The sequence below is a fragment of the Ranitomeya imitator genome, chromosome 2 (assembly GCF_032444005.1).
Source record: "Ranitomeya imitator isolate aRanImi1 chromosome 2, aRanImi1.pri, whole genome shotgun sequence".
NCBI lineage: Eukaryota > Metazoa > Chordata > Amphibia > Anura > Dendrobatidae > Ranitomeya > Ranitomeya imitator.
Window position 1 is genome coordinate 672,620,975 of NC_091283.1, and position 27,979 is coordinate 672,648,953.

Here is a 27,979-nt window from a genome sequence, read left to right on the forward strand (position 1 = left end):
CAGCACAAAAAAACATTCAATGTAACTTTTTTTGTACATCGCATCCGCCATTTCTTACCGCGCATGAGTGGCCGTAACTCCGCCCCCTCCTCCCCAGGACATAGATTGGGCAGCGGATGCGTTGAAAAACTACATCCGCTGCCCACGTTGTGCACAATTTTCACAACGTGCGTCGGTATGTCGGGCCGACGCATTGCGATGGCCCCGTACCGACGTAAGTGTGAAAGAAGCCTAACCCTAAATTTAGCGCCAACCCTAACCCTAAATTTAGCCCCGACCCTAACCCTAAATTTAGCCCTAACCCTAAATTTAGCCCCAACCCTAACCCTAAATTTAGCCCTAACCCTAGCCCTAACCCTAGCCCTAACCCTAACCCTAGCCTTAACCCTAGCCCTAACCCTACCCCTAATTTTAGCCCCAACTGCTTTCTCCTGCCGGCCGGCAGATGGAGACAGATGGCGGGCGCACTGCGCATGCGCCCGCCATTTTCTTTTCCCCAGAAGACGCCGGCGGCCAGGAGGAGCAGCAGGAGGACCCAGGGACACCGGTAAGTATAATAGGGTCCCCGAATCCCCCTATTTCTCTGTCCTCTGATGTGCGATCACATCAGAGGGCAGAGAATGACACTTTGCTTTTTTTTTTTTTTTTGCGGTCGCCGGTAAACAGTTAATTACCGGCGATCGCAAAACAGAGGTCGGTAAAACCGACCCCGATCATGTTCTTTGGGGTCTCGGCTACCCCCAGCAGCCGAGACCCCAAAGATTCTCCCGGGGCCGGCGGGCGCATTTGAAGATGGCGGCGCCCACTGGGAGCCACGAGGAGCACCGGGGGAGACAGGTAAGTATTGGGGGGCTATCTGGGACCCCATTTCTCTGTCCTCTGATGTGCAATCACATCGGAGGACAGAGAAATTAAAAAGAAATTGCGTTTTTTTTTGCAATCGCCGGTAAACGGTTAATTACTGGCGATCGCAAAAGCGGGGTCGGTAAAAAAACCCCCGAATCATGTTCTCTAGGGTCTCGGCTACCCCCGGCAGCCGAGACCCCAGAGAAAATCCGACTCTGGGGGGCGCTATTTACTTTTTCCACAGCGCCGTTAATTAATGGCGCTGTGGTTTAAGTACCCTTAGCGGCCACCGTTAAAAGGCGTATCGGCGGTCGTTAAGGGGTTAAAGTGCGGGATGTGTATACAAATTATTTTGTTTCAACAGAGGAATATACTCCATGGCAATACAATGCAGTGTCTATATTATGATTTTTTTTCTTTGGAAAATAAACTTATGTTACTGTTTGAAGTGTGTCATGTTTTGGCCTAATAATATTCTAATTGTGAAATTAAACACATCATCTATATATTTGGTAATGCAGAAACCACACACATTGAATTAACTTTTTTTTACTCAAAACTGGTTTGTTTCACAAAAAAAAACATATTGAAAGCATATGGCATATTTGACCAATATTACAGGGCCAACAACAACTTAAAAAAAAATCTTTAGTCATGATGTGACTTTGTTTTACAAGTTATGGTATGTGTTATGACCTGGTGGTTAAGAGGTCACACTGACCTGACCTGGTGGCTAAAACGCAACATGGAACGAGCTCTGAGAAGGTGGTATCTCTACTGACCGAAGTCCCTAATCCTAACAACACGACTAGAAATAGCCGTGGGATGTTCCTGACACTCCCTAGACACCTCGTCACAGCCTCAGATATAACTACCCCTAAAGAAGGAAATAGAAAGCTATCTTGCCTCAGAGAAACCCCCAAAAGGAAAGACAGCCCCCCACAAATATTGACTGTGAAAGGAGAGGGAAATGACGAACACAGAAATGAAATTAGATTTCAGCAAAGGGAGGCCAAAACTAAACTAGATAGACAGAGAGCAAAGGATACTGTGCGGTCAGTATTAAAAACTACAAAATCCACGCAGAGTTTACAAAAATGAACTCCACACCGACTCACGGTGTGGAGGGGCAAATCTGCTTTCCCAGAGCTTCCAGCTAGCCTAAATAAGAGATAGTGACAAGCTGGACAAAAGAGACAAAATGCAAAGCAATAGAGTCCAAACAAATGGACAAACAAACTAGCAAAACTTATCTTTTGCAGACAAGGACTGGCCATATGAGAAATCCAAGGGAAGAATCAAATCCAACCAAGAACATTGACAGCAGGCAAGGACTAAAGCCCAGAGCAGGTTTAAATAACAAACCCAGGCAAGGAGATTAGTGAAGGCAGCTGCTACAACTACCTAACAGAGCAGCAGTTCCACTTGAAACCACCAGAGGGAGCCCAAGGGCAGAACTCGCAAAAATACCATTAGCAACCACAGGAGGGAGCTCCAGAACGGAACTCACAACAGGTATGTAAGTGGAGATGATGGCGGGAGGACAGCATCAGTGGTTTGGCTAGTTTGCTGATCAACCAGATTGTGACCATGACAGGTGGATGAGGCTGGATTATGGACCAAGGAAGGGCCCTGTTGTGGAACATGGTACTGGGCTCTTGGGTAAGGATTTATATAATCACGTGGGTTGGCGTGGGCCATTTGTGTATACCCCCAGAATGGCCAAGTCGAGCATACCTATGTTGTGACCACTCTCCTACAGTGGGTATATTCAAGTGGCCATATTGGGCGGGTGAAGGTTGATATTGAAAATTCACATGTTGTGGGCGGTGTTGGTATGGGACTTGATGTGTCTGTGGTGATGGCATCAGTGAGAGAGGTGGTTCTGTGAATGCTTTTGGTTGCTCATCCTGGATTCCAGGCATTTGCAGGTGGTTGACGCTGGACATCTGCCATCTTTCTAGGTACAAAAACACCGGAGTAGGATTATTAGGTTCCGTGCATTCATCTATCCAAATTTGCATGGCACCTCTGGCCCGCAGCCTGACCTCACGGGGAATTGTGCGCAGATGGCAAGCAGGACTCCGTGCATATGACTCCTCATCGTCATCGTTCACAGTGCGTGATAGATAGCCCAAAACCCCAGTGTCTACTTGACACCAGTTAACGGTGGTGGCAAGCTCACTCCTGTGTCGGCCATGACGTAGGATGGCTGCAGCCAGGGGTGAAGTATCCAGGGGTAGTGTACGACTACTACTACTACTATGTCCATGTTCCTCGTCTTCTTGATTGGTCTCCTGTCGTGTAGAAGGCCGTTCTGGTGGTGGTGGTTGGTTTGTTGATGATGCTGCAGAATAAGGTCCAGTCACTTCTTCAGCTACAACAACAGGGTCCAAGATGACCTTGAAGTCAGATGCCGTTTCCCATTTGGTAAGGTTTGAGTCAGTTCTGTTTTTTTAGCACAGTTAAAAAAGGAAAAAAAAATAATATTGAACTGTAAGGCCATGTCTAAAATGAGGGGTTATGCATACACTTACGCACGTAGATCCATTATGGGATCAAGGAAATTCAATCTGTCATAATAGATATATTTTCGCTTTTTAGTGCCCTCTGCATCACTTCTGGCGCTGAAAAAAACATCACATATGTTATGTTCATTTGTTTCTTCATTATTACTTAATTTATATTTTTTTTATTGTACTTACTAATTTCCTGCTGCACCTCACATGGACTTTCCTAATAATTGGGGAACATTTGGCTGTAAATTCGCCTCCAAGCTGCATCCTTTCGATTTCAGTGCGCATAATGGGCGTCACGTTGGCCCATGTTTCCGGTCTCTCCTGCAACAGAACTATCAACATTTCCACGTTAATGTGTCTGGCCATGTTGGTGGTCTCTGTGGAAGCGTGTTCCGAACTGTGTGAAAAGATTGCCAGGAAAATTTGCATGCTAAAACTTCCTGATAATGGATGAGACAATTTCCAGTCACCTGGAAAATGTTTGTGTATTTCTCGCAAGCTACACTGATGGTCCATGTGGTGTACGATAGACTTGCATTGACAAGACTCAACCAATATACTCGTACAATTGCAGCATGCTGTAATTTCTCTCGCATGCAGAATATCCCCGAAAAAAAAACGGTGATGTGCTGAGCACTTTGAACCCCCAAGTGCTTCACAGAAGTTTATAATGTAGAGCCGTAAAAATAAAAAATCATATTTTTTTCACTAAAATAATTTCTCGCCCCCAATTTTTTATTTTCCCAATGGTAACAGGAGAAATTGGACTCCAAAAGTTGTGTAATTTGTCCTGAGTGCGCTGATACCCCAAATGTGGGGGTTAACCACTGTTTGGGCGCATGGCAGAGCTCGGAAGGGATGGAGCACAGTTTGACATTTTCAACGCAGAATTGGCTGGAATTTGGATCAGACACCATGTCACATTTGGAGAGCCCCTGATGTGCCTAAACAGTGGAAACCCCCCAAAAGTGACCCAATTTTAGAAACTAGACCACCTGAGGAACTTATATACATGTGTGGTGAGCACTTTGAACCCCAATTGTTTCACTATGTTTTTTTCCACAAAAATGATATTTTAGCCAACAATTGTTTTATTTTCCTAAGGGTACCCAAAGAATTTGGACCCAAAAAGTTGTTGTGCAATTTGTCCTGAGTACACTGATGCCCCATATGTGCGCCGGAACCACCGTTTGGGCACATGGCAGAGCTCAGAAGGGAAGGAGCGCCATTTGGAATGCAGACTTTGATGGAATGGTCTGCGGGGATCACGTTGCGTTTGCAGAGCCCCTGTTGTACCTAAAGGGTAGAAACCCCACACAAGTGACCCCATATTGGAAAATAGACCCACCAAGTAACTTATCTAGTGTTGTGAGAAAGTTAAACTCCCAAGTGTTTCACTAAAGTTTATAATGCAGAGCAATGAAAATAAGAAATAATCTTTTTTCCACAAAAATGATTTTTTAGCCCCCAATGTTGTATTTTTGCAAGGGTAACAGGAGAAATTGGACCCAAAAAAATGTTGCACAATTTCTTCTGAGTAATGCAGATACCCCATATGTGGGAGAAAACTACTATTTGGGCTCGGAAGGGAAGTATTGACATTTTGGAATGCAGACTTTGATGGAATGGTCTGCGGGCGTCATGTTGCGTTTGCAGAGCCACTGATGTGCCTGAACAGTAGAAACCCCCCAGAAGTGACCCCATTTATGAAACTAGACCCACCAAGGAACTTATCTAGATGTGTTGTAAGAACTTTGAACCCCCAAGTGTTTCACTAAAGTTTATAACGCAGAGCTGTGAAAATAAAAAATCATTTTTTTCACACAAAAATCATTTTTTACCCCCCAAATTTTTATTTTCACAAGGGTAACAGGAGAAATTGGACCACAAAAGTTGTGCAATTTGTCCTGAAAATGCCAATGCCATGTGTGGGGGTAAACCACTGTTTGGGCGCACGGCAGAGCTCGGAAAGCAAGGAGCACCGTTTTACTTTTTCAATGCAGAATTGGCTAGAATTGAGATCGGACGCCATGTCCCATTTGGGGAGCCCATGAAGTGCCTAAACAGTGGAAACCCCCCAATTCTAATGCAAACCCTAACCCCAACACACCCCTAACCCTAATCCCAACCCTAACCACACCCGTAACCCCAACCACACCTCTAACACTAATCCCAACCATAACCATAACCCTAACCACACCCCTAAACCTGACACATCCCTAACCCTAATCCCAACCCTAACCCTAATCGTAACCGTAAACGTAATCCAAACCCTAACCCCAACTCTGGCCCTAACCCTAACTTTAGCCCTAACCCTAATGGGAAAATGGAAATAAATACTTTTTTTAATTTTATTATTTTTCCCTAACTAAGAGGGTGATGAAGGGGGGTTTGATTTACTATTTATAGCAGGTATTTTAGCGGATTTTTATGATTGGCAGCTGTCACACACTAAAAGACGCTTTTTATTGCAAAAAATAGTTTTTGCGTTTCCACATTTTGAGAGCTATAATTTTTTCATATTTTGGCCCACAGAGTCATGTGAGGTCTTGTTGTTGTTTTTATTGGTACCATTTTTGGGCACATGACTTTTTTTTATCTCTTTTTATTATGATTTTTGTGAGGCAGAATGAACAAAAAACATGAATTTCTTTTGGGGGGGGCATTTATACCGTTCCTTGTGTGGTAAAATTGATAAAGCAGTTTTATCCTTTGGGTCAGCATGATGACAGCGATACATCATTTATATTTTTTTATGTTTTGGCGCTTTTATACAATAAAAACTATTTTATATAAAAAATATTTTTGTATCGCGTTATTCTGAGCTATAACTTTTTTATTTTTCTGGTGATGGAGCTATATGGCATCTTGTTTTTTTGCGGGACAAGATGATGTTTTCAGCGGTACCATGTTTATTTACATACGTCTTTTTTGATCGCTCTACTTTTTGTTCAGCGGTATGATGATAAAGCATTGTTTTTTGCCTTTTTTTTAATGGTGTTTACTAAAGGGGCTAACTAGTGGGACAGTTTTATAGGACGGGTCGTTATGTACGCGACGATACTAAATATATGTACTTTTATTGGTTAGAATTTTTTAAATTCAAATATTTATATATATATTATTATTTATTCATATATAATAATAATTTATATTTATTGATGGAATAAAGATTGATTTTTATATTATTATTTTTTAAAATATTTTTACAATTATTAATTTATTTTTTTTTAATTCATCTTTACTTTTGCACTGTGTCCCACTATGGGACACTCATTTTGTGAGGCTGATTGCTTATATGGCATGCACTGTTGTGAATTCTGCTTTTGGGCTCCCTCCGGTGGTTGTAGATGGTAATGCAGTTGGGCCTGGACTGCAGGATTGGACAGGTGTATCTGCTAATTGCAAAGCTGACTGGGGTATTTAGCTTTGCAGGACTCATTAGTCCCTGCCAGTTGTCAATGTTCTATTGCCAGTAATGGTTCTCTGCCTGGCCTCTCCTGCCTGCTGCCATTTCAGCTTATTCTTTTTCTTAGGCTCACAGGCTGTGTGTCTATTTTTTCGTGCTGTTCTTAGTTTCTATTTTGTTCCAGCTTCGACTGTCCTGTTGTTTTCTCAGTCTGGTTGGATTCGCTGGAGTTGCAGATATACTCTCCACACCTTTAGTTAGGTGGTGGAGTTTTTGTATTTTTCTGCTGTGGATATTTTGTAGATTTTGTGCTGACCGCTCAGTATCCTGTACTATACTTCCCTATCTAGGTAGAAGTGGCCTCCTTTGCTAAATCTGTTTTCCGCCTGTGTGTGTCTTTTCCTCTCCTACTCACCATCATTATTTGTGGGAGGCTGCCTATACTTTGGGGGTCTACTCTGAGGCAAGTCAGTTTTCCTATTTTCCATCTTTAGGGATAATTAGTCCTCCGGCTGTGTCGAGGTGTCTAGGTCTGGATAGGTACACCCCACGGCTACATCTAGTGTCTGTGATAAGTTCAGGGTTAGCGGTCTGTATAGTTACCACTACTCCAGCGAAGGTTTTTTCATGTTGTTCCAAGGCCGCCTGATCATAACAGTACAACTGGCCAACAATGAGTTAATTGCATCTCAGAAGAAGGGAGGAAAGGTTTTGAGCCATTTTTTTCTCAGCCTGTTTTGTCTTCTCCTCCCTCTTAATCTCTGGGTGGCTGAGGAACCTAGTACTAACATGAATGTTCAGGAATTAGCTTCTCCTGTGGATCAGCTTGCTGCTAGGGTACAGGGTATTTCAGATTATATTGTTCAGACTCCTGCTTTAGAACCTAAGATTCCCAGTCCTGATTTATTTTTTGGTGACAGATCCAAATTTTTGAGTTTCAAAAATAACTGTAAACTGTTTTTTGCATTGAGACCCGGTCCTCTGGTGATCCCATTCAGCAGGTTAAAATCATCATATCCCTGCTGCGTGGTGACCCACAGGATTGGGCATTTTCCCTGGAATCTGGCAATCCTGGTTTGCTTAATGTTGATTCTTTCTTTCAAGCATTTGGGTTATTGTATGATGAGCCTAATTCTGTGGATCAAGCTGAGAAGACCTTGTTGGCCCTATCTCAGGGACAAGAGGCGGCTGAATTGTATTATCAGAAATTCAGAAAATGGTCTGTGCTGACTAAATGGAATGATGATGCTTTGGCGGCAATTTTCAGAAAGGGTCTTTCTGAATCCGTTAAGGATGTTATGGTGGGGTTTCCCACACCCTCCAATCTGAGTGATTCTATTTCTTTGGCCATTCAGATTGACCGGCGCTTGCGGGAGCGCAGAACTGTGCGCGCTATGGCGTTATCCTCAGAGCAAATTCCTGAGCCTATGCAGTGTGATAGGATTCTGTCTAAAACGGAACGACAAGGTTTCAGACGTCTCAACAGGTTGTGTTTTTATTGTGGCGACGCTTCTCATGTCATTTCTGTCTGCCCTAAGCGGACAAAAAGGATCGCTAGTTCATTTACCATCAGTACTGTACAACCTAAATTTCTGTTATCTGTGTCCTTGATCTGCTCATTGTCGTCATTTTCTGTCATGGCGTTTGTGGATTCAGGCGCCGCCTTGAATTTGATGGACTTTGACATTGCTAGGCGTTGTGGTTTTCCCTTGCAGCCTTTGCATAATCCTATTCATTTAAGGGGCATTGATGCTACACCCTTGGCTAAAAATAAGCCCCAGTTTTGGATACAGGTGACCATGTGCATGGCGCCAGCCCACCAGGAAGATTGTCGATTTCTGGTGTTGCATAATTTGCATGATGCTGTCGTGCTGGGTTTCCCGTGGTTTCAGGTACATAATCCTGTTTTGGATTGGAAGTCCATGTCTGTGACTAGTTGGGGTTGTCAGGGGGTTCATAATGATGTTCATCTGATGTCAATCGCCCCTTCTCCCTCTTCTGAAATTCCGGAGTTTTTGTCTGATTTTCAGGATGTATTCGATGAGCCTAAGTCCAGTTTCCTTCCACCGCATAGGGACTGCGATTGTGCTATTGATTTGATTCCAGGCTGTAAGTTTCCTAAGGGTCGACTTTTCAACCTTTCTGTACCTGAACATACCGCCATGCGGAGTTATATTAAGGAGTCTTTGGAGAAGGGGCATATTCGTCCATCTTCTTCACCGTTGGGAGCGGGGTTCTTTTATGTTGCTAAAAAAGATGGTTCTTTGAGACCCTGTATTGATTATCGCCTCTTAAATAAGATCACGGTCAAGTTTCAATACCCCTTGCCTTTGCTTTCTGATTTGTTTGCTAGGATTAAGGGAGCTAGTTGGTTTACTAAGATTGACCTTCGGGGGGCATATAATCTTGTTCGTATAAAGCAGGGTGATGAATGGAAAACTGCATTTAACACGCCCGAAGGCCATTTTGAATACCTTGTGATGCCATCCGGACTCTCTAATGCTCCATCTGTTTTTCAGTCCTTCATGCATGATATCTTCCGGAGTTATCTTGATAAATTCTTGATCATATATTTGGACAATATTTTGATTTTTTCAGATGATTGGGAGTCTCATGTGCAGCAGGTCAGGATGGTATTTCAGATCCTTCGTGACAATGCCTTGTTTGTGAAAGGGTCTAAGTGTCTTTTTGGGGCGCAGAAGGTTTCCTTTTTGGGCTTTATTTTTTCTCCCTCGTCTATAGAGATGGATCCGGTTAAGGTTCACGCCATTCATGATTGGATTCAGCTCACATCCGTGAAGAGCCTTCAGAAATTTTTGGGTTTCGCTAATTTTTATCGCCGTTTCATTGCTAATTTTTCCAGCGTGGTTAAACCCTTGACTGATTTGACTAAGAAGGGCACTGATGTGGCGAATTGGCCCTCTGCGGCTGTCTCTGCCTTTCAAGAACTTAAACATCGTTTTTCTTCTGCTCCAGTGTTGCGCCAGCCGGATGTTTCTCTTCCGTTTCAGGTTGAGATTGACGCTTCTGAGATTGGGGCAGGGGCCGTTTTGTCTCAGAGGGATCCTGTTGGTTCCTTGGTGAAACCGTGTGCCTTCTTTTCCCGTAAATTTTCGCCTGCGGAACGCAATTATGACGTCGGCAATCGGGAGTTGTTGGCTATGAAGTGGGCATTTGAGGAGTGGCGACATTGGCTTGAGGGAGCTAAGCACCGTATTGTGGTCTTGACCGACCATAAGAATTTGATTTACCTCGAGTCTGCCAAACGGTTGAATCGTAGACAGGCTTGATGGTCCTTGTTTTTTTTCTCGTTTTGATTTTGTGGTCTCGTACCTTCCTGGTACTAAGAATGTTAAGGCTGATGCCCTCTCTAGGAGTTTTTTGCCTGATTCTTCTGAGGTCTTGGAACCAGTCGGTATTTTGAAGGAAGGGGTGGTCCTTTCTGCCATTTCTCCTGATTTACGACGGGTTCTTCAGAAATTTCAGGCTGACAAACCTGACCGTTGTCCTGTGGGGAAACTGTTTGTTCCTGACAGATGGACTAGTAGAGTGATTTCTGAGGTTCATTGTTCTGTGTTGGCTGGTCATCCTGGTATTTTTGGTACCAGAGACTTGGTTGGTAGGTCCTTTTGGTGGCCTTTTTTGTCGCGTGATGTGCGGTCTTTTGTGCAGTCCTGTGGGACTTGTGTGCGGGTCAAGCCTTGTTGATCCCGTGCTAGTGGGTTGCTTTTGCCTTTGCCGGTCCCTGAGAGGCCCTGGACACATATTTCTATGGATTTTATTTCCGATCTTCCTGTTTCCCAAAGGATGTCGGTTATCTGGGTTGTTTGTGACCGATTCTCTAAGATGGTTCATTTGGTGCCTTTGCCTAAATTGCCTTCTTCTTCTGATTTGGTTCCGTTGTTTTTTCAGCATGTGGTCCGTTTGCATGGTATTCCGGAGAATATTGTGTCCGACAGAGGTTCCCAGTTTGTTTCTAGGTTTTGGCGGGCCTTTTGTGCCAAGCTGGGCATTGATTTGTCTTTTTCTTCTGCATTTCATCCTCAGACAAATGGCCAGACTGAGCGAACTAATCAGACCTTGGAGACCTATTTGAGATGCTTTGTGTCTGCTGATCAGGATGATTGGGTAGCTTTTTTGCCATTGGCCGAGTTTGCCCTTAATAATCGGGCTAGTTCGGCTACTTTGGTTTCGCCTTTTTTTTGTAATTTTGGTTTTCATCCTCGTTTTTCTTCTGGGCAGGTTGAGCCTTCTGACCTTCCTGGTGTGGATTCTGTGGTCGACAGGTTGCAGCAGATTTGGGCTCATGTGGTGGACAATTTGGTACTGTCTCAGAAGGAGGCTCAACGTTTTGCTAACGGTCGTCGGTGTGTTGGTTCCCGGCTTCGGGTTGGGCATCTGGTTTGGTTATCTTCCCATCATGTTCCTATGAAGGTTTCTTCGCCTAAGTTTAAGCCTCGGTTTATTGGTCCTTATAGGATTTCTGAGATTATTAATCCGGTGTCCTTTCGCCTGGCGCTTCCGGCCTCTTTTGCTATTCATAATGTCTTCCATAGATCTTTGTTGCGGAAATATGTGGAGCCCGTTGTTCTCTCTGTTGATCCTCTGGCCCCTGTGTTGGTCGATGGGGAGTTGAAATATGTTGTTTAGAAGTTTTTCGATTCTCGTTTTTCGAGGCGGAAGCTTCAGTACCTTGTCAAATGGAAGGGTTATGGCCAGGAGGATAATTCTTGGGTTTCTGCCTCTGATGTCCATGCCGCTGATTTGGTTCGTACCTTTCATCGGGCTCATCCTGATCGGCCTGGGGGCTCTGGTGAGGGTTTGGTGACCCCTCCTCAAGGGGGGGGGGGTACTGTTGTGAATTCTGCTTTTGGGCTCCCTCCGGTGGTTGTAGATGGTAATGCAGTTGGGCCTGGACTGCAGGATTGGACAGGTGTATCTGCTAATTGCAAAGCTGACTGGGGTATTTAGCTTTGCAGGACTCATTAGTCCCTGCCAGTTGTCAATGTTCTATTGCCAGTAATGGTTCTCTGCCTGGCCTCTCCTGCCTGCTGCCATTTCAGCTAAAGATAAGTGTCTTATTCTTTTTCTTAGGCTCACAGGCTGTGTGTCTATTTTTTCGTGCTGTTCTTAGTTTCTATTTTGTTCCAGCTTCGACTGTCCTGTTGTTTTCTCAGTCTGGTTGGATTCGCTGGAGTTGCAGATATACTCTCCACACCTTTAGTTAGGTGGTGGAGTTTTTGTATTTTTCTGCTGTGGATATTTTGTAGATTTTGTGCTGACCGCTCAGTATCCTGTACTTTACTTCCCTATCTAGGTAGAAGTGGCCTCCTTTGCTAAATCTGTTTTCCGCCTGCGTGTGTCTTTTCCTCTCCTACTCACTGTCATTATTTGTGGGAGGCTGCCTATACTTTGGGGGTCTACTCTGAGGCAAGTCAGTTTTCCTATTTTCCATCTTTAGGGATAATTAGTCCTCCGGCTGTGTCGAGGTGTCTAGGTCTGGATAGGTACACCCCACGGCTACATCTAGTGTCTGTGATAAGTTCAGGGTTAGCGGTCTGTATAGTTACCACTACTCCAGTGAAGGTTTTTTCATGTTGTTCCAAGGCCGCCTGATCATAACAATGCACATCTGCGCATGACAACCCGGATGTTGTCAAGACAACATTGGGTTACCATGGGATCGATCGGGACCCCACGTCATGCTGCGGGGTCTCTGATCCAAAGGCAGAGGGGCTGTCATGTTTGATCACAGTGTTCCGGGGGTTAAAGCTCCAGGAGCAGTCAGTGAGCTCCTGGCACTTAGTGCTGGGTGTCAGCTGTGAAAATCAGCTGACACCCGGCCGCGATCAGCCACGACTGATTCCATTGGAGGTACTATTCCGTCCATGGGAATTAAGTCCCAAGTTACATGGACAGAATAGTATGTCTAATGCCACAAAGGAGTTAAACAATGTAAAAAAAAAATTAAAAATGGGATAAAAAACTGCAGCTCAAAACAAATTCAGGAAATTCTGTGCTCCGAAAGCCAAATCCTGCCTCCTGCCAACCCCTCTGAGCCCCACAATGTACCTAAACCACTTATAGCGTCCACATGTTTGGCATTTCTGAAGCGATGAGATCCCTCCTAACTTATGGGTGCATGTATCCAGAAGCATGAGCTGGGCCAGGGCCGGCGTCAGCACCCGGTGCACCCGGGCAAATGCCGGGACCCTGGCGAGACTGGGGGGCCCATAACGGTAAGACACTTATTATGCCGGCATTGCCGACACTGATACGCAGCGCATCATGCGCTCCTGGGGGACTACATTCCCGAGTCCAACCCTCCCTCCCTGTGCTAGTGTGCTGTGTCTGATTGCAGCCAGGACTTGGAGACGGAGCTGGAGCGGATATATGATTCCCAGCATCAGGAGGTGGGACTCACTGACTGGGACTCACTGCAGCAGGAATACTCACCAATCACCGTCCATGGGGATAGAAGAGTCACTTCCGGGCCGGTGGTCGTCACTTCCGGGTGAGAGTGAGGAGCTCATCACTAACAAGAGCAGCGCTTCCGCTGACACACAGATCACGTCGCGACATGGTCTGGGACCCGGTTGCACCGTCTAGTTCCAGCGCAGCGAGCAGCAGAAGACGAGCAGCATTCATCAGTGCATGTGCTCAGATCCTGTGTCCACAACTGTCGGGGGCGACGGCGTGGTGGTGGGTGATCTGGGCTGCCTGCGCTATATACTACGTGGGCTGCCTGTGCTATATACTACATGGGCTGCCTGTGCTATATACTACGTGGGCTGCCTGTGCTATATACTACGTGGGCTGCCTGTGCTATATACTACGTGGGCTGCCTGTGCTATATACTATGTGGGCTGCCTGTGCTATATACTACGTGGGCTGCCTGTGCTATATACTACGTGGGCTGCCTGTGCTATATACTACGTGGGCTGCCTGTGCTATATACTATGTGGGCTGCTTGTGCTATATACTACGTGGGCTGCCTGTGCTATATGCTACGTGGCCAGTGCTATATGCTACGTGAGCTGTGTTATATGCTACGTGGGCTGTTATATGCTACGTGGGCTGTGTTACAGTATATGCTACGTGGGCTGTGTTATATGCTACGTGGGCTGTGGTATATTTCTCTGCTGTATCTGAGCATCATGAAGCATGGTATGTGTTAAAAAGGGGGGCCCACTGAGACTCTTTCGCCCGGGGCCCTCAAAAACCTGGGGCCGGCCCTGAGCTGGGCATAATTCTCATGAAAGAACCAAACGAGTCCGCACCACTTAAACAACTGCAGTGCTGCCATCCTTATCACTATGTGAGCCGCAGCTGGCAGCCGACCTGAAGCCTTCGGGTGCTCATCCACCCCACAACAGACCTCCAGTATCAAATATAGACAAATGAATGCCACTCACTAGGCTAGTTTTTAAGACTTTATTGCAGCATCTTCTGAGGGAGAATGGGAACAGGGGTGCATAAATGACGACGATCGTTTCGCGCAAGTGCGCTTCAACGGGTCACACAAGCAAAGGGAAATGACGGGGAATTAAAAACCTCTGTGAAGGTAAGCTCCTCCCCCCTGATTACACAAGACAAAACAATGAGGTTCTCAAATAACCACACGTTAAAAAGCGTATTATACACATTGGTAAAATTAAAAATAATAAGCCCAAGGGGAAACTCTTTGTCTAAAAACTGATCTTAGAGAAAGACGGACTTGTCCACTCTTTCATTTAAACCAGTAGAGTCCAGCGCCCATGTGCAGACTATCCTCCGGGGTTTCTCTTCTGAGTAGCAACTTATGCAGTCTGGATTACCCCTGTGAGTGTCCTTAATATGGTTTATCAAGCGTGGTACACCTTTACCCGTAGTGACAGAATTATAATGCTCTCTGAATCTAACATATAACGGTTTATTGTCTTCCCTATATAGAAGAATTTACAGGGGCAAAATATTACATATACCACATGGGTAGTCTTTCAGGAGATAAAAATCGAAAACACGATGTGAAACCGCACCAATGTGCAGGCTGCGGCCTGTTACGTGTTGTGAACAAAATGGACAATGTCCACATCTGTGGTTGCCTTTAGGGATATTAGAGCCTAACCAGTCATTCTGTTCCCTACCCATCCAATTCTGAACAAGAACTGTTGTGGATTCCGCTCTTGGGTCCCTCCGGTGGTTGTAAGTGACACTTTTGTGAGTTCTGCTCTTGGGCTCCCTCCGGTGGTTTTAAGTGGAATGGCTGCTCCTTGGATTTAGCAGTCTGCAGCTGCTTCCACTGATTGTCTTTCTGCTCGGCTTTTATGCCTGGCTCTTCCCTTCAGCCAGTGCCACTTGCCAATGGTTCCTGGTTGGATTCACATCTCTGCTTGGATTTCCCTGATATCCTGACCAGTTCAGCAAAGATAAGTCCTTGCTTTGCTCTTTTCTGTCCACATGTAGTGGACTTAATTGTTCTGTACATTCTATGTTTTGTCCAGCTTGTCTGTATGGATTTAATCAGTTTAGCTGGAAGCTCTGGGAAGCAGATTTACCCTCCACACCTTTAGTCAGGTGTGGAGATTTTTGTAAACTCTGTGTGGATTTTTCTAGTTTTTAATACTGACCGCACAGTATTCTGTCCTGTCCTATCTATCTAGCTAGACTGGCCTCCCTTGCTACATCCTGGTTTCATTCTATGTATGTCTTTTTCCTCTCCACTCACAGTCATTACTTGTGGGTGGCTATCTTTCCTTTGGGGATTTTCTCTGAGGCAAAATAGCTTTCCTGTTTCTATCTTTAGGGGTAGTTAGTTCTCAGGCTGTGACGAGGTGTCTAGGGAGTGACAGGAACATCCCACGGCTACTTCTAGTGTTGTGTTGAGCTTAGGAACTGCGGTCAGTACAGGTACCACCTCATTCAGAGCTCGTCCCATGTTGCTCTTAAACCACCAGTTCATAACAGTACAAGTGGCCAAAAATGAATTAAATGCATCTCAAAAGAAGGAAAAAAAAATTCTGAGCCATTTTTTTTTCCGCGCTCTGTTTTGTCTTTTTTTTCCTATTGATCTCAGGATTTTGGCTCTGGCATGGATGTTCAGGGTTTGTTTTCTCGTGTGGATCAACTTGCTGCAAGAGTACAGAGTATCCAAGATTATGTTGTCCAGACTCTGGCTCTAGAGCCTAAAATTCCTACTCCTGATTTGTTTTTTTGGGACAGATCCAAGTTTTTGAACTTTAAAAATAACTGCAAATTGTTTTTTGCTTTGAAACCCTGTTCTTCTGGTGATCCCATTCAGCAAGTGAAAATCATCATATCCTTGCTGCGTGGTGACCCTCAGGACTGGGCATTCTCCCTTGAATCAGGGAATCCGGCATTGCTGAATGTAGACGCATTTTTTCAAGCGCTCGGATTATTGTATGACGTACCTAATTCTGTGGATCATGCAGAAAAAACCCTGTTGGCCCTGTGTCAAGGTCAGGAAGCGGCAGAATTATACTGCCAGAAATTTAGAAAATGGTCTGTGCTCACTAAATGGAATGAGGATGCTCTGGCTGCAATTTTCAGAAAAGGTCTTTCTGAAGCCCTTAAAGATGTTATGGTGGGCTTCCCTACGCCTGCTGGTTTGAGCGAATCTATGTCTCTAGCCATTCAGATTGATCGGCGTCTGCGCGAGCGCAAAGCTGTGCACCATATGGCAGTGTCCACTGAGCAGAGTCCTGAGCCTATGCAATGTGATAGGATTTTGACTAGAACAGAACGGCAGGAATTCAGACGTCAGAATAGGCTGTGTTTTTACTGTGGTGATTCTGCTCATGTTATTTCTGATTGCCCTAAGCGTACTAAGAGGGTCGCTAGGTCTGTTACCATCAGTACTGTACAGCCTAAATTTCTCTTATTTGTGACCCTGATTTGCTCATTATCGTCCTTTTCTGTTATGGCATTTGTGGATTCAGGCGCTGCCCTGAACTTAATGGACTTAGAATTCGCCAGGCGCTGTGGTTTTTCCTTGCAGCCTTTGCAGAGCCCTATTCCTTTGAGGGGCATTGATGCTACACCATTGGCCAAGGATAAACCTCAGTACTGGACGCAGATGACCATGTACATGGCTCCAGCACATCAGGAAGATTGCCGTTTTCAGGTGTTGCATAACCTGCATGATGTTGTTGTACTGGGTTTTCCATGGTTACAGGAACATAATCCGGTGCTGGATTGGAAAACTATGTCTGTGACTAGTTGGGGTTGTCAAGGGGTACATAGTGACGTTCCTTTGATGTCAATTTCCTCTTCCCCCTCTTCTGAGGTCCCTGAGTTTTTGTCGGATTTCCAGGATGTATTTGATGAGCCCAAGTCCAGTTCTCTTCCACCGCACAGGGACTGTGATTGTGCTATTGACTTGATTCGTGGCTGCAAGTTCCCTAAGGGCCGACTTTTCAATCTGTCTGTGCCAGAGCATGCCGCCATGCGGAGTTATGTTAAGGAGTCTTTGGAGAAGGGGCATATTCGGCCGTCTTCATCACCATTGGGAGCGGGTTTCTTTTTTGTGGCTAAGAAGGATGGCTCCTTGAGACCCTGTATAGATTATCGTCTTCTTAATAAGATCACGGTCAAATTCCAATACCCCTTGCCTTTGCTTTCTGATTTGTTTGCTCGGATTAAGGGGGCTAGATGGTTTACTAAGATTGACCTTCGAGGGGCATATAATCTTGTTCGTATTAAACAGGGTGACGAATGGAAAACTGCATTTAATACGCCCAAAGGCCATTTTGAATACCTTGTGATGCCATTCGGGCTCTCTAATGCTCCATCTGGGTTCCAATCCTTCATGCATGATATTTTCCGCAATTATCTTGATAAATTCATGGTTGTATATTTGGATGATATTTTGATTTTTTCCGATGATTGGGAGTCTCATGTGAAGCAGGTCAGGATGGTATTCCAGATCCTTTGTGATAATGCTTTGTTTGTAAAGGGGTCTAAGTGCCTATTCGGAGTTCAGAAGGTCTCTTTTTTGGGTTTTATTTTTTCTCCCTCGTCAATGGAAATGGATCCTGTTAAGGTCCAAGCCATTCATGACTGGATTCAACCCACATCTGTGAAGAGCCTTCAGAAATTTTTGGGCTTTGCTAATTTCTATCGCCGTTTCATTGCCAACTTTTCCAGTGTGGTTAAGCCCCTTACTGATTTGACGAAGAAAGGCGCTGATGTGACGAATTGGTCCTCTGCGGCTGTTGAGGCCTTTCGGGAGCTTAAACGCCGATTTACTTCTGCCCCTGTGCTGCGTCAGCCGGATGTTTCTCTTCCTTTTCAGGTTGAGGTTGACGCTTCTGAGATTGGGGCAGGGGCCATTTTGTCTCAGAGGAATTCTGATGGTTCTTTGATGAAACCGTGTGCTTTTTTTTCCAGAACGTTTTCGCCTGCGGAGCGCAATTATGACGTCGGCAATCGTGAGTTGTTGGCTATGAATTGGGCATTTGAGGAGTGGTGACATTGGCTTGAGGGAGCCAAGCACCGCGTTGTGGTCTTGACTGATCATAAGAATCTGATTTACCTCGAGTCGGCTAAGCGGCTGAACCCTAGACAGGCTCGATGGTCCCTGTTTTTCTCCCGTTTTGATTTTGTGGTCTCGTATCTTCCGGGATCTAAGAATGTTAAGGCTGATGCCCTCTCTAGGAGTTTTTTGCCTGATTCTCCTGGAGTCCTTGAGCCGGTTGGCATTCTTAAGGAAGGGGAGATTCTTTCTGCCATCTCCCCTGATTTGCAGCGGGTGCTTCAGGAATTTCAGGCTGATAAGCCTGACCGCTGTCAAGTGGGGAAGCTGTTTGTTCCTGATAGATGGACAAGTAGGGTAATTTCTGAGGTTCATTGTTCAGTGTTGGCTGGTCATCCTGGGATTTTTGGTACCAGAGATTTGGTTGCTAGGTCCTTTTGGTGGCCTTCCTTGTCGCGGGATGTGCGTGCTTTTGTGCAGTCCTGTGGGACTTGTGCCCGGGCCAAGCCTTGCTGTTCCCGCGCTAGTGGGTTGCTTTTGCCTTTGCCGGTCCCTGAGAGGCCCTGGACGCATATTTCCATGGATTTTATTTCGGATCTTCCTGTTTCTCAGAAGATGTCTGTTATCTGGGTGGTTTGTGACCGGTTCTCTAAAATGGTCCATCTGGTACCTTTGCCTAAGTTGCCTTCCTCCTCAGATCTGGTTCCATTGTTTTTTCAGCATGTGGGTCGTTTGCATGGCATTCCAGAGAATATTGTGTCTGACAGAGGTTCTCAGTTTGTCTCTAGGTTTTGGCGGGCCTTTTGTGCTAGAATGGGCATTGATTTGTCTTTTTCTTCGGCGTTTCATCCTCAGACAAATGGCCAAACTGAGCGAACTAATCAGACCTTGGAAACCTATTTGAGATGCTTTGTGTCTGCTGATCAGGATGATTGGGTGGCTTTCTTGCCGTTGGCCAAGTTTGCCGTTAATAATAGGGCTAGTTCGGCTACTTTGGTTTCACCTTTCTTTTGTAATTTTGGTTTTCATCCTCGTTTTTCTTCGGAGCCTTCTGATTGTCCTGGTGTGGATTCTGTGGTGGACAGGCTGCGGCGGATTTGGACTCATGTGGTAGACAATTTGACGTTGTCTCAGGAAAAGGCTCAGCGTTTTGCTAACCGCCGTCGGTGTGTTGGTCCCCGGCTTCGTGTGGGGGGTTTGGTTTGGTTGTCTTCTCGTCATGTTCCTATGAAGGTTTCTTCCCCTAAGTTTAAGCCTCGGTTTATTGGTCCTTATAAGATTTCTGAAATTATTAATCCGGTGTCTTTTCGTTTGGCTCTTCCAGCCTCTTTTGCGATTCATAATGTTTTCCATAGATCTTTGTTGCGGAGATATGTGGTGCCCGTTGTTCCCTCGGTTGATCCTCCTGCCCCGGTGTTGGTTGAGGGAGAGTTGGAATATGAGGTTGAGAAAATTTTGGATTCTCGTTTTTCGAGGCGGAGGTTTCAGTATTTTGTCAAGTGGAAGGGTTATGGCCAGGAGGATAATTCTTGGGTTGTTGCCTCCGATGTCCATGCCGCCGATTTGGTTTGTGCTTTTCACTTGGCTCGTCCTGATCGGCCTGGGGGCTCTGGTGAGGGTTCGGTGACCCCTCCTCAAGGGGGGGGGTACTGTTGTGGATTCCGCTCTTGGGCTCCCTCCGGTGGTGGTAAGTGGCACTTTTGTGAGTTCTGCTCTTGGGCTCCCTCCGGTGGTTTTAAGTGGAATGGCTGCTCCTTGGATTTAGCAGTCTGCAGCTGCTTCCACTGATTGTCTTTCTGCTCGGCTTTTATGCCTGGCTCTTCCCTTCAGCCAGTGCCACTTGCCAATGGTTCCTGGTTGGATTCACATCTCTGCTTGGATTTCCTTGATATCCTTACCAGTTCAGCAAAGATAAGTCCTTGCTTTGCTCTTTTCTGTCCACATGTAGTGGACTTAATTGTTCTGTACATTCTATGTTTTGTCCAGCTTGTCTGTATGGATTTATTCAGTTTAGCTGGAAGCTCTGGGAAGCAGATTTACCCTCCACACCTTTAGTCAGGTGTGGAGATTTTTGTAAACTTTGTGTGGATTTTTCTAGTTTTTAATACTGACCGCACAGTATTCTGTCCTGTCCTATCTATCTAGCTAGACTGGCCTCCCTTGCTACATCCTGGTTTCATTCTATGTATGTATTTTCCCTCTCCACTCACAGTCATTACTTGTGGGGGGCTATCTATCCTTTGGGGATTTTCTCTGAGGCAAGATAGCTTTCCTGTTTCTATCTTTAGGGGTAGTTAGTTCCTAGGCTCTGACGAGGTGTCTAGGGAGTGACAGGAACATCCCACGGCTACTTCTAGTGTTGTGTTGAGCTTAGGAACTGCGGTCAGTACAGGTACCACCTCCTTCAGAGCTCGTCCCATGTTGCTCCTAAACCACCAGTTCATAACAAAGAACATCCTTTAGGCTTGTACTTTTTCTACATGAGAATAATGGAAATCTTGATACAATATCTGAGCTGGGCATAACGTACTGGTCACTACAGTGTACTGGGCACTACAACAGCAGTTTGCAATTTTCACGCGGCAACATTCATTGCTGCTTGTTTCTGGAAGCCATGGAGTCAAAGTCGTCACTACACCTGTAGATAAATTCCCAAAGGGGTATAAACAAGTAGAAACAATATAATAGTCCTCTGACACACCTTCCACTACAGGCAACCGACCAGATAGAGACCCAACTTGCAGTCTCCACATTAGAAAAAATTATTGTCACAGACCTCTAAAGTGGCATCAATTTCCACAGAATAGAAATGTTAAAATAGGCCTAATCAATGCCTATTCGTAGCTAATACATATTGTTACTTTTATTGGGAGGAAGGGGTGGCGCCAAGATATCCATCTGCGCATGCGCTGCCCCAGGCTGCCATTTTCCCACTATGTCCACTGCAATATAGACCATGGAAGTGTGGGGGGAACCTCCCGCAAAACCCCCGCCTTATTATTGTGTACCACCGGTCTTGCGTGGCACTTTAGTGTCACCATTGCCCTTCCCTTGTTTTATTCTTCTGGATATTGGCTGTTTTTATATATACATTGCATAATAAATTTTAAGTTTTATTGGATACTCTCCTTTTTCTGGGAAGAGCATTTGCTGAGACTGGTTTCCCCTTTTTTTTTAATACAGTGAGGTTTGTACTCAATCGGCTGCAGTTGAGGTAGGCACAGGAAGCAGTATTGCTGCAATGTCCAGGAACGTATATTTAAACTTCATATACCGCTCAGGATAGCAAAACAAAAGAACAGTCTATTCCGGCACAAAGTGAAAACATAAAGTAAAAAGGGAGCGTCCTCCCGTAGTGCAATAGTCCCCTATACGCTCGCCGCTGGAGATCCCGGCTGGCCGCCTCAGCCGATGGCGCCGCCGAATAGTAGCAAAACGAAAAGGGGCGTGGCTAAACGGTGACATCACCAGTCCATAAGACGGACCCAAACAAGGGCCAATCCCGACGCGTTTTGAGGGTAACGACCCTCTTCCTTGAGGAAGGCCTTGAGGAAGAGGGTCGTTACCCTCGAAACGCGTTGGGATTGGCCCTTGTTTGGGTCCGTCTTATGGACTGGTGACGTCACCGTTTAGCCACGCCCCCTTTTCATTTCGCTACTGTTCGGCGGCGCCATTGGCCGAGGCGGCCAGCCGGGATCTCCAGCGGTGAGCGTATAGGGGACTATTGCACTACGGGAGGACGCTCCCTTTTCAGTTATGTACTGCTGACGCCGCTGCCCTCTCACACTTCGGAGGATACAGTTCTGTGGCAGCCACCTTCTAACCCAGGACATTTGTCAGCCTCTGTCTGTGAGGTAAGACTTTGGAACTCACTCACCATACAGCTATAGCCTTTGTGCAGCGCGGCACCTCTTGTTTGTTTGTTTTACAGATTTAGTTCTTGTCTGGCAGGTTTTTGCACACAGTCTGCCCAGGTGCCTGCAGCTTTACTTCGGGGTGTTTATCTTAGCGCCAGTGTGTTTGTTTTATTGTTAGATTAACACTGTTGTCCAGCAAGGACTGGGGGGCAGGTGCTGGTTAATAAAGATTGGTACAAACAGTATTAATTTTTATAAGGTTTAGTGAAATTTTTAAAATAAAAAAATAAAAAAATAGTGGAACAAGGCTAGCAGACAATCCTATGAAACTTATGCCTGCGAAGCTACAATTTTTTCACCACAGATACAACAGGCCTCAATCTGACATAACAGACTGTATTAACTTTTTTATGGTTTTGTAGAATTTTTTAAATAAAAAAAGGAGTGGAACAAGACTAGCAGACAGAACTATGAAACTTATACCTGTCAAGCTACGATTTTTCCAACACAGATACAACAGGCCTCAGCCTGACATAACAGACTGTATTACATTTTTTTTTGCTTTTAGCTGAATTACAAAAAAAAAAAACAGTGGCACAAGGCTAGCACATATGCTACGTATGCCTGCGGAAATACGATTTTTCAAAAACAGAAACACAAGCCCTCAGCCTGACATAACAGACTGTATTAATTTTGTTTTAGGATTTTGGGTGAATTTATATAAAAAAAAAAAAAATTCACAGAACCATGCTACGTATGCATGACAAACTATGATTTTTAAACAGATACACCAGGCCTCAGTCTGACATAACAGACTGTATAATTTTTTAAATGGTTTTTGGTGAATTTTTGGAAAAAAAAAAGAAAAAACTGCAGCTAGGTATATAGTAAATAAGCAGCAGACAGTTATGGAGCTTTGGGAGGGATGCAGTAGGAGCTATATACGCAAATACAGTGCCTGCAGGCCTTGCACTGATGTAGATATGCTGTGCCTTGCCTACCTAGCGCTGCTGTCTCGGGACCCACAAATTAGCCCTAAAAAGGACTGTTGGTTTCTCAGGAGTTGTGGACTGAACAGTTGCAGACCTACACTAACTCTTAGGCCGGAGTCACACTTCTGTGAGATACGGCCAAGTCTCGCAGGTTAAAACCAAGCTCTGGCACCGGAACTCCAGAGTGGAGCATGCGGCCGCATAGCAATACATGGAGCTGCACGCTCCACTCCAGAGTGCCAGTGCTTGTTTTTAAAGGGAACCTGTCACCCGCCCAGGCGTTTGAAACTAAAAGAGCCACCTTGTGCAGCAGTAATGCTGCATTCTGACAAGGTGGCTCTTTAAGTTATTGGTGCTGTAACTGCAGAAATAATCCATTTTGTAATTTGTCCGAAATACTTTTCTTCAGTCCTGGAGGCAGGCCTTTTCCCCCCTGCTGCAGATGGCTCACAGCCGTCACTCAGTCTTCTTGGCGCCGGGCGCCGCCTCCTCGGCACTGTTTTGAAATCAGCCAGCGCCTGCGCTCTTTTGTCATGCCTTGGGCAGGCGCAGTAAGCGCTGCCCGTCTGTCCTCATATGCAGTCTCGCTGACTGCGCCTGTGTGGCCGCCCTGCTTGTGAATCCCAGCCCCTCAGTGTCTTATGATTTATTCACACTGCGGGGCTGGGATTCCTGGGCATGCGCAAGGCGACCTGGGTGAGTGGCTTAGACACGCAGTGCGCATGCCCAGGAATCCCAGCCCCGCAGTGTGAATAAATCATAAGACACTGAGGGGCTGGGATTCACAAGCAGGGCAGCCGCACAGGCGCAGTCAGCGAGACTGCATATGAGGACAGATGGGCAGCCCTCACTGCGCCTGCCCCAGGCATGACAAAAGAGCGCAGGCGCCGGCAGATTTCAAAACAGCGCTGATGAGGTGGCGCCCGGCGCCAAGAAGACTTGAGTGACGGCTGTGAGGCATCTGCAGCAGGGGGGGGGGAAGGCCTGCCTCCAGGACTGAAAACAGGTATTTCGGACAAATTACAAAACGGATTATTTCTGCATTTACAGCACCAATTACTAAAAGAGCCACAAGGTGGCTCTTTTAGTTTCAAATGCCTGGGGGGTGGGGTGACAGGTTCCCTTTAACCTGCGAGACTCGGCTGTCTCTTGCTGTAGTGTGACTCTGGCCTTAAAAGCACAATTCTGACCCTATCTCAGCAGCAGCTCTCCCTACACTAGCTGAATCCAGAGCAGAATGCGGCGAGCAGGTCAGCGCAAGTTCTCTTATACTCGTGATGATACTGTGCGGCCAAGCCAATCACTGCATGACCACAACAAAGTTTGGCTGCGGCATTTCATGGCCTGGCAGACAATCCCTGCAGCGTGATTGGGTCTCTAAATTCCGCCAAAAATGCTGGGTGAAGACACCAGTTACAGCCGAATAATCCCGGAAATGCTCGGTGCTCGCCGAGTACACCAAGCATAGTGATACTCGGTGTTACACCTCGCTATACTTACCTGTCCAGCCGGCGCGCTCCCGACGCTCCTCCTCGCTCCTCTGTCTGGATTCCCCGGCGTTCGTCCCTTCGGCGGTCCGCGCATGCGCAGACGTGCTCCTCTCACCGCCGGGGCTCTGGGAGGTCGTGACCCGCTGGCTCCGCCCCCAATATGGCGGCGCCCATCGGGTATATCTCCCCTGCATCTGCCTAGGTAAGACGCCTTTGCGTCTATCGCATTTGCTGGTTATTACCAGCGTCCCTTTAGGTTTCTAGGCTCCGTGTTTCTCTTGCTTCATTTCCAGATCCTGCTGTACCATCCTGTTCCGTTATCCTGCTGTGCCATCCTGTTCCGTGTTCGTGCTGTGCCATCCTGTTCCGTTATCCTGCCGTGCCATCCTGTTCCGTGTTCCTGCTGTGCCATCCTGTTCCGTTATCCTGCCGTGCCATCCTGTTCCGTGTTCCTGCTGTGCCATCCTGTTCCGTCATCCTGCCTTGCCATCCTGTTCCATGATCCTGCTGTGCCATCCTGTTCCGTTATCCTGCTGTGCCATCCTGTTCCGTGTTCGTGCTGTGCCATCCTGTTCCGTTATCCTGCCGTGCCATCCTGTTCCGTGTTCCTGCTGTGCCATCCTGTTCCGTTATCCTGCTGTGCCATCCTGTTCCGTGTTCCTACTGTGCCATCCTGTTGCGTGATCCTGCTGTGCCATCCTGTTCCGTGATCCTGCTGTGCCATCCTGTTCCGTGATCCTGGCTTGTCATCCTGTTCCGTGATTCTGCTGTGCCATCCAGTTCCTTGTTCCTGCTATACCCACCAGTCCTGTGTTCTAGCTATACCCGCCAGTCCTGTGTTCCAGCTGCGCCTGCCAGTCCTTGTTCCCGTTGCCTTCGTCCACGTGTGTCTTCCGGTCAGTACTCTGTCCTTTACTACCTCCAATTGTTCAGTGCCTCCGCCATTCCAGTCTCCTCCGTAGTTCCTTCTCTCCCCCGTCCTCAGTTTTCTCAGCGCTAACCTCAGTCGTCCCTTTGGCTCCGGCAGTCGCGGCTACACCCTCCTTGGGTCTGTCCCGAACACTCCCTGTACAGGGGGTGGCACCATCTGGTTCACTCGCCCTCGGGGGCTCTGTATTCGTGACCCAGAGGGTCCACTTCTTAGTCCTGACACTCGGGCGAGTAACGAGTAGTGGAGAGCGCGTTCGCTCATCACTAGAGCTAAGTTCTGATCCCACTAATAAATTCTCTATTGAAATAAGAAAATTGTTGAAAGGGGTTAAAATGGGAGCTTTGACTGATGCATTGTCTGAGGATTTGTTAGTTCAGTCTCCAGTAATACACCATTACATTCTCCCCAAAGATCCATAAAGCTAAATTCCCTCCACCCCTATGCCCCATAGTGGCAGGTATTGGAAATTTGGTGAGAAACTCAGCTCATGGTTGGATTTATACTTACAACCTTTGATCAAAAACATTCCTAGCTACCTAAGGGATATGAAACATGTTATATCGTCTTTAGATGGGTCTGTGTGGCCAGAACATGGCTTTCGTGTGATGTAGTCAGACTATATCCCAGTGGAATCATTAAATACCTTTTTGAGGATACATAGTGACTATACACCAGCGATAAAAGAATTTATTATACAGGCAACAGAATTTTTTATTAGTTCACAATTATTTTTCCTTTAACAGTCAATTCTTCCTACAAAAACAGGGAGCCCCAATGGGTGCAGGTTTCTCTTATATTTTTTTGGCTGTGTCCGAACTCCACTCCCATATCTGGTGGTATGGCCATTTTTATGATGACCTCTTCCTAGTATGAATGGGACTGAAGAGGCAGCCGAATAATTTGTAAGTTTAATGAATTAGAATGAAATGAACTTAAAATTCACACATACCCTTTAAAAAAAATAAAATAGATATTTTGGATATTTCCCTTGAGTTTTCACCAAAGGGATTAATAATCACCCCATTTAGAAAGGATACAGCGGCAAATTCTATACTCTATGCAACATCCTGCCACTCTAAAAAAAAAAGATACAAAATATTCCATTAGGCCTGTCCCACACGTCCAGATAATTCCGGTACTGGAAAAATCGGCACCGGAATTATCCGTGTCCGTGTGCTCACGTAGCACATCAGTGTGGCACATGTGCGGCAGCCGTGTGCCGCCCGTGTGCCGACTGAGGACCACACGGACCGTGCAGGAGACAGCGCTACAGTTAAGCGCTGTCCCCTGCTTGCGGTGCTGAAGCCGGTATTCATCCCTTCTTCCCAGTAGCGTTTGCTGGAAAGAAGGAATGAATAATCTTTTTTTTCTTTCCCCTTAAAAATAAAGTTTTTGCGTCCCCTCCCGCCTCCAATCCCCTGTGACCCCCCCCGCTTGCCAGGAAATACTCACCGACACCCAGCTCCAGCGATGTCTCCTCTCAGCGGCTGCAGCCTGTGCTGTGTGAGCGGTCACTTGGTCCCGCTCATTACAGTGAGGAATATGCGCATATTCCTCACTGTAATGAGCGGGACCACTTGACCGCTCACACAGCGCAAGCTGCAGCCGCTGAGAGGAGACATCGCTGGAGCTGGGTGAGTATTTCCCGGCAGGCAAGTGGGGGGAGAGGGGGGAGGGTGCACAGGGGATGGTAGGCGGGAGGGGACGCACAAACTTTATTTTTAAGGGAAAAGAAAAAAAAAAAAGATTATTCATTCCTACTTTCCAGCGAACGCTGCTGGGAAGAAGGGATAAATTCCGGCTTCAGCACCCCACGTGGGGGGGACAGCGCTTACAGTAGCACTGTCTCCTGCACGACACACGGACTGCACACGGACAACATCCGTGTGCGGTACGTGTTTTACACGGACACATTGACTTTAATGGGTCCGTGTGATCCCTGCGCTCCCACGAACACTGACATGTCTCCGTGTTTTCCAAACGGACACACGGTCCGTGAAAACACGCTGACATGTGCAGAGACACATTGATTTTAATGTGTCTACGTGAGTCAGTGTCTCCGGTACGTGAGGAAACTGTCACCTCACGTACCGGAGCCACTGACGTGTGAAACCGGCCTTAGGGGAATTAACACATATAAGAAGATATACTTCCTCAGATATCACATTTAGCAATGAATTGATTCAAGTCAGTAAAATACTAAAACAACGTGGCTATTCACAATCGATTTTAGACAGAGTGAACAATTCGATTGCTAATAAAATAGACAGGACATGTTGAAAAAAAAAAACAAGAAAATCACACCAAGATCATATTGCGTTTGTAACACATTATAGCCCACAATTTGCAGAAATTAAGAACATTATACAAAAATATACTCTCATATTATATCAAAATGATATGTAAAAAAATATATTGTCTCAGCCTATAAGATTTTCAGCCAAGAGAGTACCATCTCTAGG

General features: G+C 46.0%; 1 long non-coding RNA gene across 2 annotated transcripts in view; it reads right to left on the minus strand.

Annotated features, from left to right (window-relative positions):
* Positions 1-1,246: 1,246 nt before the first annotated feature.
* The window catches only part of LOC138667676 (uncharacterized), a 49,644-nt gene continuing 22,911 nt past the window's right edge, over positions 1,247-27,979 (minus strand). For both annotated transcript variants that reach the window (XR_011318881.1, XR_011318880.1), the window contains exons 3-4: positions 3,552-3,697; positions 1,247-3,473 (exon numbers count right to left, since the gene is read on the minus strand). This is a non-coding gene — a long non-coding RNA (uncharacterized lncRNA). The remainder of the gene's footprint in view (positions 3,474-3,551; positions 3,698-27,979) is intronic.